The sequence below is a fragment of the Uloborus diversus genome, chromosome 3 (assembly GCF_026930045.1).
Source record: "Uloborus diversus isolate 005 chromosome 3, Udiv.v.3.1, whole genome shotgun sequence".
NCBI classification, from domain to species: domain Eukaryota; kingdom Metazoa; phylum Arthropoda; class Arachnida; order Araneae; family Uloboridae; genus Uloborus; species Uloborus diversus.
In genome coordinates, this window is record NC_072733.1 from 109,123,303 (window position 1) to 109,141,572 (window position 18,270).

Here is an 18,270-nt window from a genome sequence, read left to right on the forward strand (position 1 = left end):
CTTTTTCAAAAGTGTCCATAGTAAATTGTTGCTAATAGCACACGTTTAAGAGCTACAGCTGTCGGAATGCAATAGGTCAAACTTGCTCAACGCACCCCATAGATGGGGTGAGTTGAGCAAGGATATGGGGTAAGTTGAGCACTTATAATGTCTAGCCAAACCATAAGATAAATAATAACTAGAGATGAAATAAAATTTCTGTTTGACAAGCAACTCTTTATTTATAGTCTTTTAGTGACACATTAGCAAAACTTAAAAAAGTTTTTTTTTTTTTTTTGCGAATTAACTGAAATGGTTCTGGTTTTTGGGCGGCTATTTCTGAATTTCGTTTTAAAAACTTTGTAAGCCAGTCTTTTCCAGCCATCTTATTTCGAGTGCAGGCGGATGGAATTTTAATGCTAAATTTAACAGCACACTTGCAGGCAAGGCGACGAACGTCTTTTGGGGAATATCTATAATAGATTGATGCCATATGCAGAAAGTATTTTTTTTATAGAGTCCTCTTGTTGGGAAGAAAAACTTGCCTCGGTTTTGCACAAAGCCGTATTTGAATGACCACCTTTTAACTTCTTCAAAAATCTTGTCAAAGTCATCCGTTTGATACCGAATGCACTTATACTTCACTCATTTGTCGAGCTACAATTGAAGATCGTGCGATGAGTTCCCCTCCCATAACCCCTTCTTTTCGCCTACTCGTACGGTGAATAGTTTTCTAGAAATATCGATTGCTCAACTTGCCCCTATGCTAAACTAGCCCGCCTTACCCTACATAAATAATATGTTTAAAAACGAAATTAATCTAATACTGTTTCTGTTAGCTTGTTTCGTATTAAAAAGTAGAAAATAAACTATACTTCTGTTTATAACACTCGAAAATTGCAGTTGCTCTCTCTCAAATAGATATTTTTGTAAATTCTAAAAGAGCTAATAAGATTAAAGATAAAAACTTGAGAGGAGAAAGGATGGTATGCAGCTCTGTACGAATAACTTTCATTACACCGGCTACATTTCTTCCCTATTTTATTTTTATTTAAATTTTATTAACTGCTTTAGAAGTAGCATAAATGTAAAGACATAGAAAGCGACATAACGAAATAAAAAAACCATTTCATTTTTTGTGGGTTATAATCAAGAAGTCTTTTTCAATTTTATTTCATACTTTTAGTGCGAACCAAGTTAGTAAAAATAGTCTTTATAGTCCGACCACCGATGAGATGGAAAGGCAAACATCCAGTTTACAGGCGGAAATGGATGCATATATTAGCTTTCAGGGATGCCAGCATTTGTATACGTTTGTTAACCTCTAAATTAAGCAGTCACACTGAAATGAACGAAACACGCTCATCAGATATTTGATTTTCCCCCTGATTTGGATAGACTGGTTTTGGCTAGACGTTTGCAATTCCATAGCAACCGTGAGGGGACAGTAGGTTAGTATTTTATATAAATGTATTTTAATACTGAGTTTTTGTTTAATACCTAGTTTCTTAATCTTTGTTTAATGCGTAAATTGGTATAGGATCGAAATATACCTGTGTATTTTTGTTGCTTCAAATTAACCTGGGAGGAAGGGGGGGGGGGTGATCTCGTATGTTGTATTTGAAAGTTTCAAAATGAGTCATAAATGAAGACTTCTGGTTCATATTTCTAGAATGTAAGGAAAAAAACTATCAAAGCCTTTTTCTCTTTTGAAAAATTGTTACATTCTCAGGCTGTGAAAGAATACGAATGCAGATCATTTAGTTTTCATGTAACAAAAATATTCGGTTACTTTGTTTATTATTAATGTGAAATATCTTTTAGGAATGCATGACACTGTTCCATCTTGTAGTAGGCAACCGAATCCGAGTGACATAGGTTGTTATTTGACGAAGAAATGCTCTGAGGATGAAATGTATCAGTTCTTAAAAACTCGTCATATACCCAAGGAAGGCTACCAATTTCCAGTCAGCGGTAAAAGAAACTTAAAATTCCAACGGACTTGGTTGTTCGAATTTCCATGGCTTGTATACTCCGAGATGCTTGATGGTGCATTTTGCCTGCACTGTTTCTTTTTCAGTGCTTCGCTAGAGGTGGGCAAAGGAAATAATGCTGTACCAAAATCTCTAGTAACATCTCCTTTTACTAGATGGAAGGATGCAAAAGAGCAGTTTCGATACCATCAAAATTTAACTTATCACAAGAACGCTTGTATTTCCGCGCAAAACTTCGTTAGCATTCGGGAGAAAAAAATTGTAAGTGTTGACATTCAGCTTGACGCTGCAAAACAAGCAGCGATTCAACATAACAGAAAAATTTTGAAATCAATTATTGAAACGATAGTTTTTATTGGTAGGCAAGAAATTGCTTGTCGTGGGCATTGTGATTCTGGTCCAATATCAATAGAACCCCCCGAGAAGAATGACGGAAATTTTAGGTCACTGTTACGGTTTCGTATGGCAGCGGGAGACAAAATCTTGGAAGAGCATTTAAACCGCATAGAATCTTCTAGAAACCGTTATACCAGCCCAGAGATACAAAATGAATTCATTGAAATCTGTGGTGACATAATTTTGAAACAGATAGTGTCGAAAATTAATAAAGCAGAATGCTTTAGCATTTTAGCAGACGAAACAACTGATATTAGTGGAATCGAGCAATTTTCGATGTGTGCACGGTACACAGAAAAGAGCGACGAAGGAATTCTTCTAAGAGAAGATTTTCTAATGTTTGTACCTGTTGGTGATACTACAGGAAAAGGATTGTCAGAGAAATTAATAGAAACATGCGAAAATTTAAATTTAGATTTGAAATTTTTAAGAGGCCAAGGATATGACGGAGCAGCTTCCATGAGTGGAAAATTTCAAGGCTGTGCTTCTAGAGTTTCGGAAATTTATCCTCAGGCTTTGTATGTCCACTGTGCAAGTCACTCACTAAATCTATCTATTAGTGACGCATGTTCCATTCCAATAATAAAAAACACTCTCGGTTCTATTAAAGAGATCATTAAGTTTTTCAGATGTTCAAGCAAACGAGAAACTGCTCTTCGAAACGCAGTTCAAGAAATAGGATCGGAAATAAAAAGAAAGCGTTTGACAAAATTATGTGACACTCGCTGGACGGAGCGTTTAGACGCCATTATCTCCTTCAAAGAGTTTTTCGTTCCGATTTTTGTTGCGCTCGAAAACATTCAAGAAGGTTCAGACAAGGAAAATTCTAGGAAAGCATTTTCATTTCAGCAAGTTCTGAGAAATGGAGGATTCATCGTAAGTCTCATAGTAATCCATGAGATATTTTCTTTCACTCACTCCTTGTCGACCTATCTACAAGGTATCAACGTAGATTTATCATCTGCGATGAAGATGGCAGATGATTTGTGCGCTTTATTAAAAGAGCTAAGATCTAACGCCGAATTGAAATTTTCTAATTTGTTTTCCGAGGCGACACATCTTGCTGATGAAGTTGGCATCCAAATTAATGTACCACGAACAACAAAAATTCAGCAGCACAGAAGTAATTACGAAACAGTTTTACCCGAAGAGTATTTCAGATTATCCATATTTATTCCATTTGTGGATCATTTTATAAGTGATCTCGAAACAAGATTTTTGAAGCATAAAAACATTCTTTCTAAGCTTCAAAACTTAATACCTTCTACACTTAGAAACGTGCCTGAAAGTGAGATAAAAGTCACCACAGACGACATGTTGCATATGTGGTCAGACGATCTGAAGTCTAGTAATGCCAATATTGTGACCAAAGAACTTCTTCTCTGGAAACAAAGATGGTCAGAATTCACCACTGAGCATCCTAGAACTTTTATGGAGGCATTGAACGCATGTAATGAGTTTATGTTCCCAAACATTCATCAACTGTTAAAAATTGGAGCAACAATTCCAGTCACTGTTGCAACAGCAGAACGAAGCTTTTCTACACTAAAAAGGATCAAAACATACCTCAGAAATTCAACTGGAGAAAACCGTTTAAATGGCCTTGCTCTCCTTAACATTCATAGAAACATAACAGTGAAAACTGATGAAGTTATAGATATTTTTGCACGAAAGAAAAAACGAAATCTTTTTAACTTAAGTTTATAATTGTGGTAGAAATCTGATTTTTTTCCCCCTTATCCACTCAAATTCATTTCCGCAGAGTACATTTTAAGCATTGAGATCTAAGAGGTACTGAAATCGGACAGTACTAAAAAATTAAGCAATTAGTTACTATTTTTTATGATTATTAAAAGTTGAGACATAATAAAATCATTAATTCTACGATTTGAAAAACATTGTTATTATTATTATTACTTTCAGATTTCTTAATTGCATTTGAGTGCATGCTTGTTTTATTAACTATTTAGATTTATGCATTAGCAATTTCTATAAACTTCATTACTTGTTTAGCTGTTTCATTATTTTTATTGTATTCCCTTTCATTGAAAAGGCTGAAACGCCTTTTACTGTAGCTCATTGTTAAACGAGAAAAATCATTTTCTACCAATATCAATAATTAAAGTGTTTAAAGTTATCTCACCTCCAAATTTGAAAATTTCGAAGAACATTTCACTTTAAATTAAATGGAGGGAAAGAAAATTGAATTTTCCAAAACATAAAAAAAAGAAAATGTTTGACACAAGTATCGGACTTGGGGCACCCCATTCTAAAGCATGTAAGATTCACCTCCCTCTTATTTTTTTAATACTAAAAAATGTGTACACATACACACACACGCACATCTCTCTCTCTCTCTCTCTCTCTCTCTCTCTCTCTCTCTCTATATATATATATATATATATATATATATATATATATATATATATATATAAGTAACCCCCCCCGAAAGTCGGGTCTAGCTACGCCTCTGATGGGGGGGGGGGGTGAGTTTTTCCCCCTTTTGCTTTAGGTTCTAATTTGTTAAAATAATTGTCAATTATTATAAGTGTTGCAGCTTAATGTATAGCTCTTTTAGCCTTTATTTTCATTCATATACTTGCCCAAAAGGTTTTTCAGTCCAAAATAGTGAATTTTGACACATTTTCAACACTCCAGTGACAGCTGTACTATTTTCATTTAATGTTCGTTTCCCCCCCCCCCCACCCTCCTTTTCTTTTCTCTCATCAGAAAAGGACATTCGCTTTTCTCTTCATTTTCATTGAACTATTCAAAAAAGAAAAAGTAATGATTTTTTTGTTTCAAGATTTTGGAAGATGAGTTGTTACTATATAAAGTCCTCCCACAACTGGGGGGGCATTGCCCCTATGCCCCCCTCTAAATCCACCCATGCCCTTCTAAACTATTCAAAAAAGAATTTTTTTTTTTTTTTTTAAATATTTGGAAAATGTGTTGTTACTACATAAAGTCCTCCCAAAACTGGGGGGGGGGGGCATTGCCCCCTTCTGCCCCCAATAAATCCGCCCATGTAGCTCATTAAGATTTTAACAATATTAAATTTATTTTACTTTTCTTTTATAAATTTTATTATGACAGACACGTAAATATGGGAGATTAAACATGTTTTCACCCAAAGCAAGACAACGATTTATTAATTTAAAAATGAGTATTTTTATTGCTAGTGCTTGAAATGTTTATCAAATCTCAAAAAATCCTATAGATAAAAGGTTTTAGTTTTTTTTTTTTTTTTTTTAAATTTGTACAAAAAGCAAGTTTGTCTGAGCAGCTCAACAAAATTTCTAAATGCTCCTCAAAATCACCAGATACTCATCAAATTGTTTCTCCAAGGTTGGCAGCCCTGATCATAAGATTGTGGGAAAAATAAGAGAGTATAATTTTACTAGTATGATGGAGAAGTTTGTGAGCAACAAGTGTTACAGTAGCTTAGCATATTTTAAGTGCATTAGTCAGAAAGAACTTTCAGCATTTACAGTTTCACAAAAAAGTTTTTAAAATCTGACAGAGTGTCTATGCTCAAAGATGTATAATATAATTGGAAGCAACTGCATGCAGCATGACAAAGAAATAAATGATTATGAGCTATTAGACAAAAACTTGAGCAATAGGGAAGTTTTCGATTTTTCAATTTTATTTTTATATGATAGAGTAACATGTATGAACATTATAGGTGAAAAAAATTTTGCAATACGATAAGTAGTTTTTTTAAAATTAATTTTTAAAGTTCAAGCCCTTGTGACGTCAAATGGCATAGGAAGTGACGTCATGCGCGCTTCCGATAGGAGAGAAACGCTAGTGAACCGGTTCCCATGTCATGGGAGAAACCGAAGAAGGTGCATTCGACTTCGAAGACGAAACATAAAAGGCTTATCTCCTCACATTAAACTCCTCGCTTTTCTGGAACATTAAACCTCTCATCCTCTCGGAAATATTCGAATATCATGATTGATATTATTTGAGGAAGATTATTTAGATTGTGCTTTAACGAATCCAGCCTCCATAGTGTGTTCAAAAGGATTATTGAATTTCTAAAAAATAAAAATATCAGCGCGCTCAAAATGTCCCTAGCGAAAACAAGGGATCTTCGGTGGAAGGCTGCCCATTCGCGCCCTGTGACGTAGGCTCGTGACGTTTCAGAAGAGCGCACTTTTGCGCGTGGATTTTTAAAAATTCATTAAAAATCAACCACGGTGTTTTAAAATTCGGCGATGGTGAATTTTATAGTTTTGAGGGTCAATTAACAGTATCCAATAGCCAAAATATGAACATTTAATAGGTTGCAACTTCCCTATTACTTATAAGTGAAGAATTTCATCTAAAAATAGATAACTTGTGCAATTCAGATGACAATTCAAAATCAAAGTCTGACTCTGAAATGTTTAAATGAATCCATAGCTTTCTCTTAAAGTGAGTAAAAACTCGTAATATTTATTAATTTCAAAAAGATGCACTTCAAGTCAAAAAGGAATTTATCTTGTCTTTTCTTTTTGCTACAATTTTCTTTTTAATGTTATATTAAAAATTTTTTGAACAGGGTTATTGATGCATTAGTTTTAAAGACTTTAGAAACAGCATCGCATTTCCTCCTTTTAATTCTTTCTATCATTGATTCTGCTTTAAAACATCAATTCTATTCCTTCCCCATTTTAAAGATAGACCCTTTTGAATTGGCCACAACTGTTCTTATTTTTAAAGTTAGCACCAAAAAAGAGTTTATATTTAAATCACTTATTGAATGTGTTGAAAACACAAAAATGTTATACAACATCATGAAAAATGCATGATGTTGTAATTTGTGTTTTCCTGATTTATTATAAAATTAAAAGTTTGTATGGAGGGTTCAAATGTTTCTTTTTTTTTTTTTTTTACATTCAACATACTATAAGATATCATTATATACAAACGTGGGTATTTTGCAGGAAAAGAGTTTTACTGGAACATAATTATCCAGGTAAATACCTTTTTTGGGGTATTTACCCAGGTATTACCCTCAGAAATAAGTATTCTTTACATCACTGATAAGGTTTGATTCATCAAAGGTCAAGTAGTAGTTGATTTGAGTTTTGTATGTACCATTGTATTAAATCCATATTAATATTATAAATAGACAGAGCGGATTTTGCATGTTTATATGTTTGAGGTAATCTCTGGAACCATTGCAACTATTTAAAAAATTCCTTCACTACATGAAAGGTGCATTCTTACTGAGTGGCATAGGTTATAAATTATGCATATATGTATTTATACTAATTTTTTAAACCCATAGATTTTCTACGCTACCAATTTATGTTTCGTTCTGTTTTATTCTTAGATAAGTAAAAACCAATTCCGATTGTACTGAGTTTGAAACAACAGCATGGTTGAAGTTTCACGAACTGATATGTCAAGGGATGGACCTACATGAAAGAAAATATAATCAAGTTGTCACAGGGTTGTCCGGATCGGACCCAATGTTTTTTTTTTTTTTTGAAAAAAAAAAAAAACATTTAAAAAAAACAGTATTTAGCCCCCTTTTGGGTTTTTTTAAATTTTCTGAGAAGTGTTTAAAAATTTAATTTAAATACTTTCACAATTTAAACTTTTTTTTTATTTGATCTTCACCACAGGCAATGGACATAAAAAAATGAATTTTGAACTTTAATAGTACTTCTTAACGCTTAATGGCATTAAAAAAATACTTCAAAGATTTTAAATAAATATATTTAACTTATTTCTTTAACTGGTCAATAAATACCTCAAATTATCTTGACTAAGTCTTGTCACGTTGATTTTCTCAATATTTGTAGATTGTGCAGTGGATTACTCTAGCTAAAAGGCTTTCATTTTAATTATTTTCTGCAAACCAACATGTCACAAATCTCGAATAAACACAAGGTAACACAACATAAAATTCAAAGAAATGTCTTGATTAAGTTGCAATTGTTAAGATTTCAATTACGTGGGTACAGTGGTGTGTTGTGTGTGTGTAGGCATGCATGCATGTATAAGCTTGCGTGTGTTGCGAATAGACCAGTGTGTATGCAGGTACGTGTGTGTGAGTTTGTATGTATGTGAGTGTGCATGTGTATGAGCGTGTGTGTGTGTAAGACATGGACGGCACCGACCAGGAGAAGTGGATGCCGGGGGACAGTGTTCAGGAGCCGCGCCGGTGGTGCTGCAGAGGCCCCTGGACCAAGCTGAAAAAGGAACCAAATGCCACGGACGGTCAAGTGAGAACAATAAGCAATCGTGATTGCTCAAAAAAACTTTCACTTCTGAAATTCTTTAAGTTTTCACAAAATCTTGAGAGTTTCTTGTAGTTTTTAACTTTATATTTACTGTATGTAAATTTATTTAAAAAAAAATAGAACGGTTATTTTATTCTTCAAGTCAATTCTTATTGATGCCAAGAACTATTCAGGCATCTTCTTCAAACGTGCCTCCTTTAGTTACTGAATTTCTGAAAATTAGTTGGCTCTAGCATTTTATAAAAATATGAAGGTGTTATTTTATGTAAAATATAGTAAGGTACAGACGTGATATACCTCCCCCCCCCCCCTTTGGCGACATTCGATTTTTCGCACAAAATTTAAATATTTTTTTGGCCAATGAGGCGATAATTTTTTAAGCATGGCATCCCTGACGAAACTAACTCCAACTTGGTGTGTATCTCTAAGGTGCCATTGTCATATGTTGTTTTGTTTCAGACTGAGTGTGAGGATTTATACCATATATAAAAAGGTAAGTTCTTTATTTTAGAATTCAAAAAAAAAACTCTCACTTCCGAAATTCTTTGTTTTTACAAATCCTTGAGGGGTTCTTGTAGTTTTTAACTTTATTTTTACCGTACGTAAATTAATTTTACAAAAATAGTACAGTTATTTTGTTCTAAAAGTTAATTCTTATCGATGCCACGAATTATTTAGACATTCTATTAACGTGCCTCCTTTAGGTACTGAATTTCTGAAAATAAGTTGACTCCAGCATTTTGTAAAAATATAAAGGTGTTATTTTATGTAAAATATAATAGGTATTTTTAAAGTATGTCTAGCTAGCAAACTAATGTATGGCATTTTTGTATTGTGTACGTTTGGGATGTTGAGTCATTTCCACTTTTCATACATCGAAATTTGAGTAACTAAGTTTTTTTTTTGGCTAAAATAGTTATTGATTTTGGGGGTGTTTTCCGCTTTAAATATCGCAATTTGAATCGCTTTGCTCTTTTTTATTAGAGTATGAGAAAAGTTTTTGTTCGATGAAATGCATGTTGAAAATAGTTTTTATTTCTATTTGTACATATATTTCATTAGTGAGCTGTTATAGTAATTTGTTAATTTAAGCATTTTAAATACTTTCTAGTAATTGTTCTTTGTGTACAAAAACTTTCTAGTTTCTGGTATTTTTGAAGCGTACACTCGCAAAGTTTTATTGTTGTGGTTTTATGTTGTTTTTATATATATTGTGTTTTGAAGTGCTTTGATCATGTTTTTTTATCTGAATTTTTCCTGTTTGCGCTAAAAAGGCATCACTAAGAACGATGTATGACATATCAAGGTTCATACCCTTAAGGGAGAAAAAAATTCAAGCACTTTTCAAAGCAAAATCATAAATTTGTACTAAAAATATTGTATGCAGATTCCATTCAAAGCAAACATATAAATAATAGATAATAATATAAAAAAGAGGAAACCAAAATTGCCTTTCTACAACAAGAGACTCTTTGATAAAAAAAGATCCACTGTGTTGAAAGTTTTTCTGCAAATGTCTGTGAAAAACTTGGTCATAAAGAGGAGCAGGTCCCATGAGGTTTACTTTTGAAATCTTCCCATTCAAAGAGGAATGTTTTATAGAATATGCAAGTTAATATTAAAAAAAAGAAAAAAAAAGAACCTTTCCCGAATAATATTAATTTTTATGAGAGGAAACCAAAATACAGTTGACTCTCTGTTTAACGACGCTCTATTTAACGACGTTCTCTATTTAACGACGGCTTTTTACGGTCCCAGATGGTCCACCGTAGTGTTAAAAGCATTCTATTTAAGAACGCTTTCTATTTAAGGACGATTTTTTGTGGTCCGTTGAAAGTCATTAAACAGAGAGCCAACTGTACCTAAATTCAATGGAATTGCTAGAGAGGAGGTTTTGATTGCCAGTGGTTCATACACACATATAAGGGCGGTTAGGATCAAAAACACAACCCAGAAAGTAATTTCCGGTTGCACAAAATTTAATAGCGTTAGACGTTTGATAATTATTTATAAGTATTCAAAATATAAATCAAGTGATCGATTTCATAAAAAATCACCTGTAAGCTTGAAAGAGCTAATCGGGGGGAGGGAAAATTTTTAAAATTAAGATCCCTATTACTTAAATATACATGTGTACAACAACTACTTTTGATATACATGAAATTCATTTCTTATGTGAAAATAATTTATAAAGTCAAAATATTGCACAGATAAGTGCCTGTTGATAACCAGCAACAAGCAATGGGCCTAACTAGGCTGTTCCTAGTCAATTCATTAGACCCCAATGAATATCAATGACCTTCCTTAAGCTATCTACCCCTTTGCTGATTACAGCCTCTACCGGTAAGCTGTTCCAAGTGCCCACAACCCAACAAAAGTAGTAATTTTGAATATTTGAGGTAAAGGAGGAAAATTGGAAGTAGGGAGGTGAAAGCATAACAAACTCTACTGGATTTCCAGTAGATAGTCAAAATACAAATCACCCCTGTTACATAATTTAATTATTTTAGCAGACATAAAGAAAATGACGTACTTATAAATTCAACTTTACAAAATTGTATACTTCAACTTTATCTTTAAAATACAAACTTTAAGTCAAAATGTTAGATGCTCAATCGTTTAAATTAAATTTTTTTTCAAAAAACCTGTAATAACCAAGAATTAGCTAATGATAAAATTAAAATCAAAATTGCAAAATTAAATAAGTATACATGTAATTGAACAAAACAAAAGTAATTAATTTTTTAGTTATTAAAAAATATTATATAACAAGCTAATCTTATGTGGCATGTGTCAAAATAATTTCTAATTCCAAAAAAAAAAAAATATTTACAAGATGTAAAAGGGTTGAAACCTCAAACAAGGGAAGCAAATTTTCGCGAATTAAGTTCAATGTTGGCATGTTTCCCATAAATAAATTCCTTTATTTTTTACTAAAATTAAACATAAAATATGCTAATCTAAGGTAGCATGTATGAAAATAACATCTGATTAGCCAAAATATTTAAATATTTGCAAGATGCAAAAAGATTCAAATTTCAAACACGAGAAGCAATTTTCTGCTAAGTCTGAGTAAGTTCAACGTTGGCATGTTCTCCATAAAATAAATTTATTAATTTTTTATTAAAATTAAACATAAAATATGCTAATCTGAGGTAGCATGTATGAAAATAACATCTGATTAGCCAAAATATTTAAATATTTGCAAGATGCAAAAAGATTCAAATTTCAAACACGAGAAGCAATTTTCTGCTAAGTCTGAGTAAGTTCAACGTTGGCATGTTCTCCATAAAATAAATTTATTAATTTTTTATTAAAATTAAACATAAAATATGCTAATCTGAGGTAGCATATGCGAAAATAACAATCCATTAGCCAAAATATTTAAATATTTGCAGTATGCAAAAAGATTGAAATTTCAAAAACCAGAGAAATTTTTCGTGAAATTCGGGAAAGTTCAATGTTGTTATGGTTTACAAAATAATTAATTTTTTAGACATTGAAATTTAAAAAAAAAAAAAAAAAAAACTGATCTGAGGTACCATAGGTCAAAATAGCTTCGGATTGTAAAAAACTTCAAAATATTTACAAGATGCAAAAGGACTGAAATCCCAAACACAGAAGCGATTTTTCGCGATATTGCAAATCGAATGCATGTTCAAAAAATTGCGTTAGTGAAATATACTATTAAAAATTTTAAGCACAATCCGATGATTTTTGAAAGAATTAAAGCACTAAGAAACTTTTTCAAGGTTTTCAAGCACTTGAAAATGAACTTTTTTTAAAGCACTTTTTAAGGTTTTTCAAGAGCGTACAAACCCTGCATATGTCATCATACATAGTTTTCTTAGCTACGCTTTCTTGGCGCCAACAGGAAGAAGTTGCCAGGGGTGGGGTATATGACAATAGTTCCTATAGTAGATATTTTTGGTAGGTATTTTGAAAGCTTTTCTGAATAGCAAATTAATGTATGATATTATTGTATTGTTTATGTTTTGATGTTCTGTCGAGACATTTTTACTTTTCATACATCAAAACTTGAATAACTAACCGTTTTTTTTGGCTGAAATAGTTATATTCTGGGGATGTTTTCTGCTTTAAACATCGCATATTGAATCGCTTTGCTCCTTTTCAGTAGAGTATGAGAAAAGTTTTTGTTCAATGAAATGCATGTAAGAAAATAGCTTTTATTTCTATTGGTATGTATTTCTTTGGTGAGTTGTGATAGTAATTTTTTAATTTAAGCATTTTAAATACCTTCTAGTAATTTTTCTTTGTCAACAAAAACTTTCTAGTTTCTGGTATTTTTGAAGAAAATATTACAATGTTTTTGCGGTAGTTTTATGTTGTTTTTATATATATTGTGTTCTCAAGTGCTTTGATCATGTTTTTTTTATCTGAATTTTTCCTGTTAGCGCTAAAAAAGCATCGCTAAGAATGATGTATGACATATGTCGTCATACATCATTTTCTTGGCGACGCATTCTCGGCGCCGACAGGAAAAAGTTGCCCATGGTGGGGTATATGACATTAGTTCCGATTTAAATTACTGTTTCGATTTTTCCAAAAAATTCAGGAAACTGAAAAGAGTAAGTTGTAATTATTTGAATTGGAATGCAAAATAATCAATAACTCATAAAATTTTCTAGTGTCACAATGCCCAGTAAGATGAGGAAAACAAAATTTTGAGCCAGCCGAAACAAATCAACACATTCTCATGACAAATAGATTATATGAATGCAGAGTAGGTTTTGCAAACAATGGCAAAAAAAAAAAGATTTGATTTTGTATAAGAGAAAATAAGGAAAGAATCCTTTATCATGAAAAAATTAATCATGTGAGCAAACATTATATTGGCCAAATACTTTAATATTCGGCAACCAAACAGTAAACAAATTCAAATATTCAACAATTGATAAACAAACACATATTTTTTCACGTAATGAGAGAAAGCTGTAGTATAGTACCAAAGTACAACAAGCATTATCAATTTAGATTTAATGCAATCTATTCAGATATAAAATTTAACTTCAGTTGCTTTCTATATTTTCTTAAATTATTATGACACATTAAACTAACCTTACAATTGCACTCATTTAATAAAACAGTAACTAGAAAAAATACTTTTAATATAAAGTATTCATTAATATGTAAAAGCAATTAACTGTTATACTTTTAAAAACTATACAGCTAAAAAAACCAAATTCCGAACTAGTCAAAATGAAGAGCAATATACAAAAGAAACACTTGGGTATTTAATTTTGCAATATATTAATTTTTGAAGTTTTACACCATATGAAATATAAAATATTGTATAATAACAATCTAATTAAATTGATCATTTTAATGAAAGTTTAATAATGATAAATTATAGTACATTACTAAAAATTCGATCAAATAATCGTTTCGTTGCTCGGCAAAATATGGCGTTAGGCACATGTCTAATCCGAATATCAATAAATACTGTCAATGCTGTTTAACTTATAGTTTAGAACTAAAAAGCTGAGTGATTTCATCATTTTCATTTGAAACACAGAGATAGAGAAAAATGATAATTGTTTAAAAGAAGCCATTCTTTTGCTTTTTAATTTACTTGTAAAATGCAACAGTAAGTTGATAGTTAAAATGGCGCCACTTCCTTTGTTTAAAGTGAAAACAAAGGAGACGAGAAACGACAGAAATCAGAAGTCATCTGAAAAGTTTTCTTATAATTCTAACTTCGTAGAGTGAAATAGACAGACAACATGCAATAAATTTGATTCTTTGGGGTAAAATAATTATAAAATCGTACCTTTAGAAATCTCGCTGGAACACTTTTGTCAAAAAAGACCTACAAATACTATTCTGATACTTATAAACCGGTTCGTTCACTCTTTCAAATTAAAAAAAAAAAAAAAAAGACATAATGCTTTACACTATAACGAGTAATTGGAGTAAAAAAAAAAGTGAAGAGATCTTTGTAAACGGCTTCTCCTCTCCGATACTTATGGAGCAGAAGAAGTGTAACTTGATCTGCGAGTTCTGTTTCCGTATTTATTCGCAACTCCAACGAACTATAGGAGGCACTGAAGTCACTGTCTAATGGCGGAATTGAAAACTAAAACAAACGCACATGGTAACGAAGAAAATGCTAAAAGTGTTGTGATTTTTGTTTGTACGTATGATTTTTTCGCTTTATTCTTTTTAAATTAATTTTCAAAGTCTTGTGGATATTCTGGCCCACGTAGAAAGAAATGAGAATTCAAGAAGCATTACTAAACGTCAAAGATTAATGCAAACTACGTAGTTCGTAGTTCTAAGCAGCTATTTCCACGATGTTGAATTCGATATTTATCAATTCTTGATAAAAGTAAATAATAATTGTAGCCTGACAAGAATAACAATTAATGCTAGAAAATTCAATGTGACATTACAAATTGTTATCGAAAGAAGATGATACTTTTTTGCCTTGCTTGGCTAGCGCTTATTTTTTTTTTCCATTTGTAGCTGAGTTATTTCTCTCGAATTCCCGAATCGGTTCATTTAAAAATTTTCTGTTTCGATTTTTCTAATTTCTGAGTTACGATTTAATTGTGTCATGTTATGCAAATCATCAACAAAATTCTCACGGATATATGGTGGTAGTTTTCTTTTCAGTTGATTGACCATTATTTCCTTTCACTTATCGAATTCTGTAATCTTACTACCATTTTATTCCGCTCATGATAAAAATTAAAAATGGTTTAACTAAAAACGCGAAATCTCGCCAAGGCTACTTTGCTCGCACTATACTAATACTATAACCCTAAACAAATTTGGCGAAACCTTTCAGCTGAGAATAAAAGGAATAAAGTAAATTCTTTCTCGGTTATTCATTTTATTCTACGATAATATATTCAAGAAAATATTTTGCATATTGTCCATTCCAACTAAATGCTGCTGTAAAATATGGTAAGTTTAATTAATTTCAGATTAAGAAAAACCCCATATTCTTACAAATTCATACAAAACAATAATTTTTTTTACCTTGTATAACGTTATCCAAGTTTGTTAATCCAGAATTTTCGCTTTCACCAATTATTAAGGAAATAATGAAAACTAACATTATTTTGAGAAGCTCGAGAATACTACTAAGGGACGAATTAATTTCTGTAGCTGAAAGCAAACTAAGACACATCGATTGCGTTAATAAATACTCAGAACAAACTGCTTGTGTTTACGTCAACTGACAAACGTGGAACGCAACGTGGCAATGTTTAAGTTTCATTTGCAGTTTTGTAAATCACCGCAAGGTAGCGTATTCGAGCGCTGGAGTTCCGAATAGTGTTTGTATTGCTGGGCATAATCGAGATCTTTTGATAATCGAGGTCTCGGAAATCAAGCACTTCTGATAATCCAGTGATTACTAATCGAGATCTTTTTAGATCCAGTACTCGAGCGATTGATAATCGAGTGATGGATAATCGAGATCTTTTGAAATCGAGTACTAGAGCGATTGATAATCGAGATCTTTTGAAATCGGGAACTCGAGCGATTGCAATCGAGATCTTTTGAAATCGAGAACTCGAGCGATTGACTTCTCGAGATCTTTGGAATCGAGCACTCGAAGCGATTGACTTCTCGAGATCTTTTGAATCGAGTACTCAAGATGTTTCAAATCGAGATCTCGAGATAGTTGAACTCAGTTAATACGAAATGTCAAAAATCCATGAAATTGTTCGTATTAACCGTTATTCGTTACAACCATGAATGATTGATACGGTAAAAAAACGAAGAAATGCTTACATACATTAAAGAATTTTACTACTAATGCACACATTGTAATCTAACTGTTATACATTAAAAAAAATCACTTATTTCTTAAAGTTGAATGTGCTAGGAAAATATTGAAAAGGATGCTGATAATCGACAATCGCTGAATTGGTTGTAGTCCACAATGGAAGATAAACAGTTTTATCTCCTAGTAAATTAAAATATCCACAGGTAAACAAATGTACGAGCTATACACTAGTGAGCAAAAATTAAGGACGAAGTCGAAAAATTAGCCTATCAGATGAACGAAGAGGCAGAACGGACAGAAAGACCAATCAGGAGTTTAAGTAAGGTGATGTACGGTAGCACATGTGCAGATATGCAGGCAATATAATGGCGGAGTATCTGATTAGAATAAAGCATGTTGTCGGTGTAAGATCAGTATTTCTGGCAAAGAGATTGCGCGCCGTATAGCAGTTAAAATCACACCGAGTTGCTGCCTCAGCGAGAAATGGTGAATAATCAATCTGTTAGACGACATCTGGATGCTTTTACCCGAGGTCGAATCATTGGGAAGTTGGAGGAAGCCCGCAGTGTGACAAGTGTGGCTACAGAGTTCGGAATTGCTCACAGCATCGTTTCACGACTTTGGAGACAATTTCAAACTACAGGAACAGCTATCCGGGGGTTCAGTAGTGGTCGTCCACGGGGAACCACACCCGCAGATGACCGGTATATTGTCTTACAGGCCAAAAGAAACAGGCGGCAGACAGCGGGAGAAATCGCTAGACACACGACACAAGCGACTGGACGACCGATATCGCGTTTTACCATGGCCGGAAGACTGCACGGAGGTGGTCTGCTTGCACGACGCCCTATACGGTGTGTACCTCTAACGCCTGCCCATCGGAGAAGGCGTTCTCTGTGGTGCCGGGAACACCGTAATTGGAGAGACAATGAATGGGGACAAGTACTCTTTACAGATGAGAGCAGATTCAGTCTGAGTAGCGATTCTCATCGCATACTCATCTGGAGAGAGCGGGGAAACCGCAATCATCCCTCGAACATCATTGAAAGGGACAGGTATGGAGGTCGCGGTGTTCTCGTTTGGGGAGGCATCATGCTTGGTAGTCGTACAGACCTTCACACCTTCGACGCAGGTTCAGTCAACGGGACCCGTTATTGTAACGAGATTCTTCTTCCATATGTGCGTCTTTTTAGAGGCGCTATGGGTCTGCAGTTCCTTTTCGTGGACGACAATGCACCATGTCATCGCACAGTAGCTGTCGAACAGCTCTTAGAGAGTGAGGATATTGAACGTATGGATTGGCCGGCACGATCACCGGATCTCAATCCCATCTAGCATGTATGGGATTTTCTAGGCAGACGCTTGGCAGCTCGTACCTTACCACCAGTAACGATTCGGGAGCTTCGATTGGCGCTGCAAGACGAATGGGCAGCAATGCCTCAACAACTCATTGACACCCTTATTCTCAGCATGGGCAGACGCTATGAAACCTGCGTAGCAGTCGGGCGAGATCATATCCCCTACTAAAGACAGGATGTTTCTTGCTGGACACCCATCACAGGGATGTTTCGGCCTTCAGTCGCATTGCGCTCCATGCTACTTTTTCAATAAAGCTTCTTTTTATCACTCTGATTTCTCTTTTAGTAAGTGTTGCTTACATTACACATGTCCTTACGTATTGGGGATCTTAGTGGTATTAAATGTGTTGATTTGGAAAGCTTTTGTACAAAGTGATATTGAAAAAACCGTCTCGTCCTTAATTTTTGCACACCAGTGTAATTTCCATGCAAAATATTTAATGTTTTCATTTCGATACACGATGGTATTTCTACTACCTAACAAAATGATGAATATTTTCTGAAAAAGAAAATTACAGTATTCAACAACGAATATTTTA

The 18,270-nt window shown here is 33.3% G+C and overlaps 1 protein-coding gene across 1 annotated transcript in view; it reads right to left on the bottom strand.

Annotated features, from left to right (window-relative positions):
- LOC129219209 (uncharacterized) overlaps nucleotides 1–14,491 on the bottom strand; it is a 74,792-nt gene extending 60,301 nt beyond the window's left edge. The window contains exon 1 of the mRNA XM_054853534.1: nucleotides 14,406–14,491. The gene's annotated coding sequence lies outside the window, so the exon portion shown is untranslated. The remainder of the gene's footprint in view (nucleotides 1–14,405) is intronic.
- Between the last annotated feature and the right edge of the window lie 3,779 nt (nucleotides 14,492–18,270).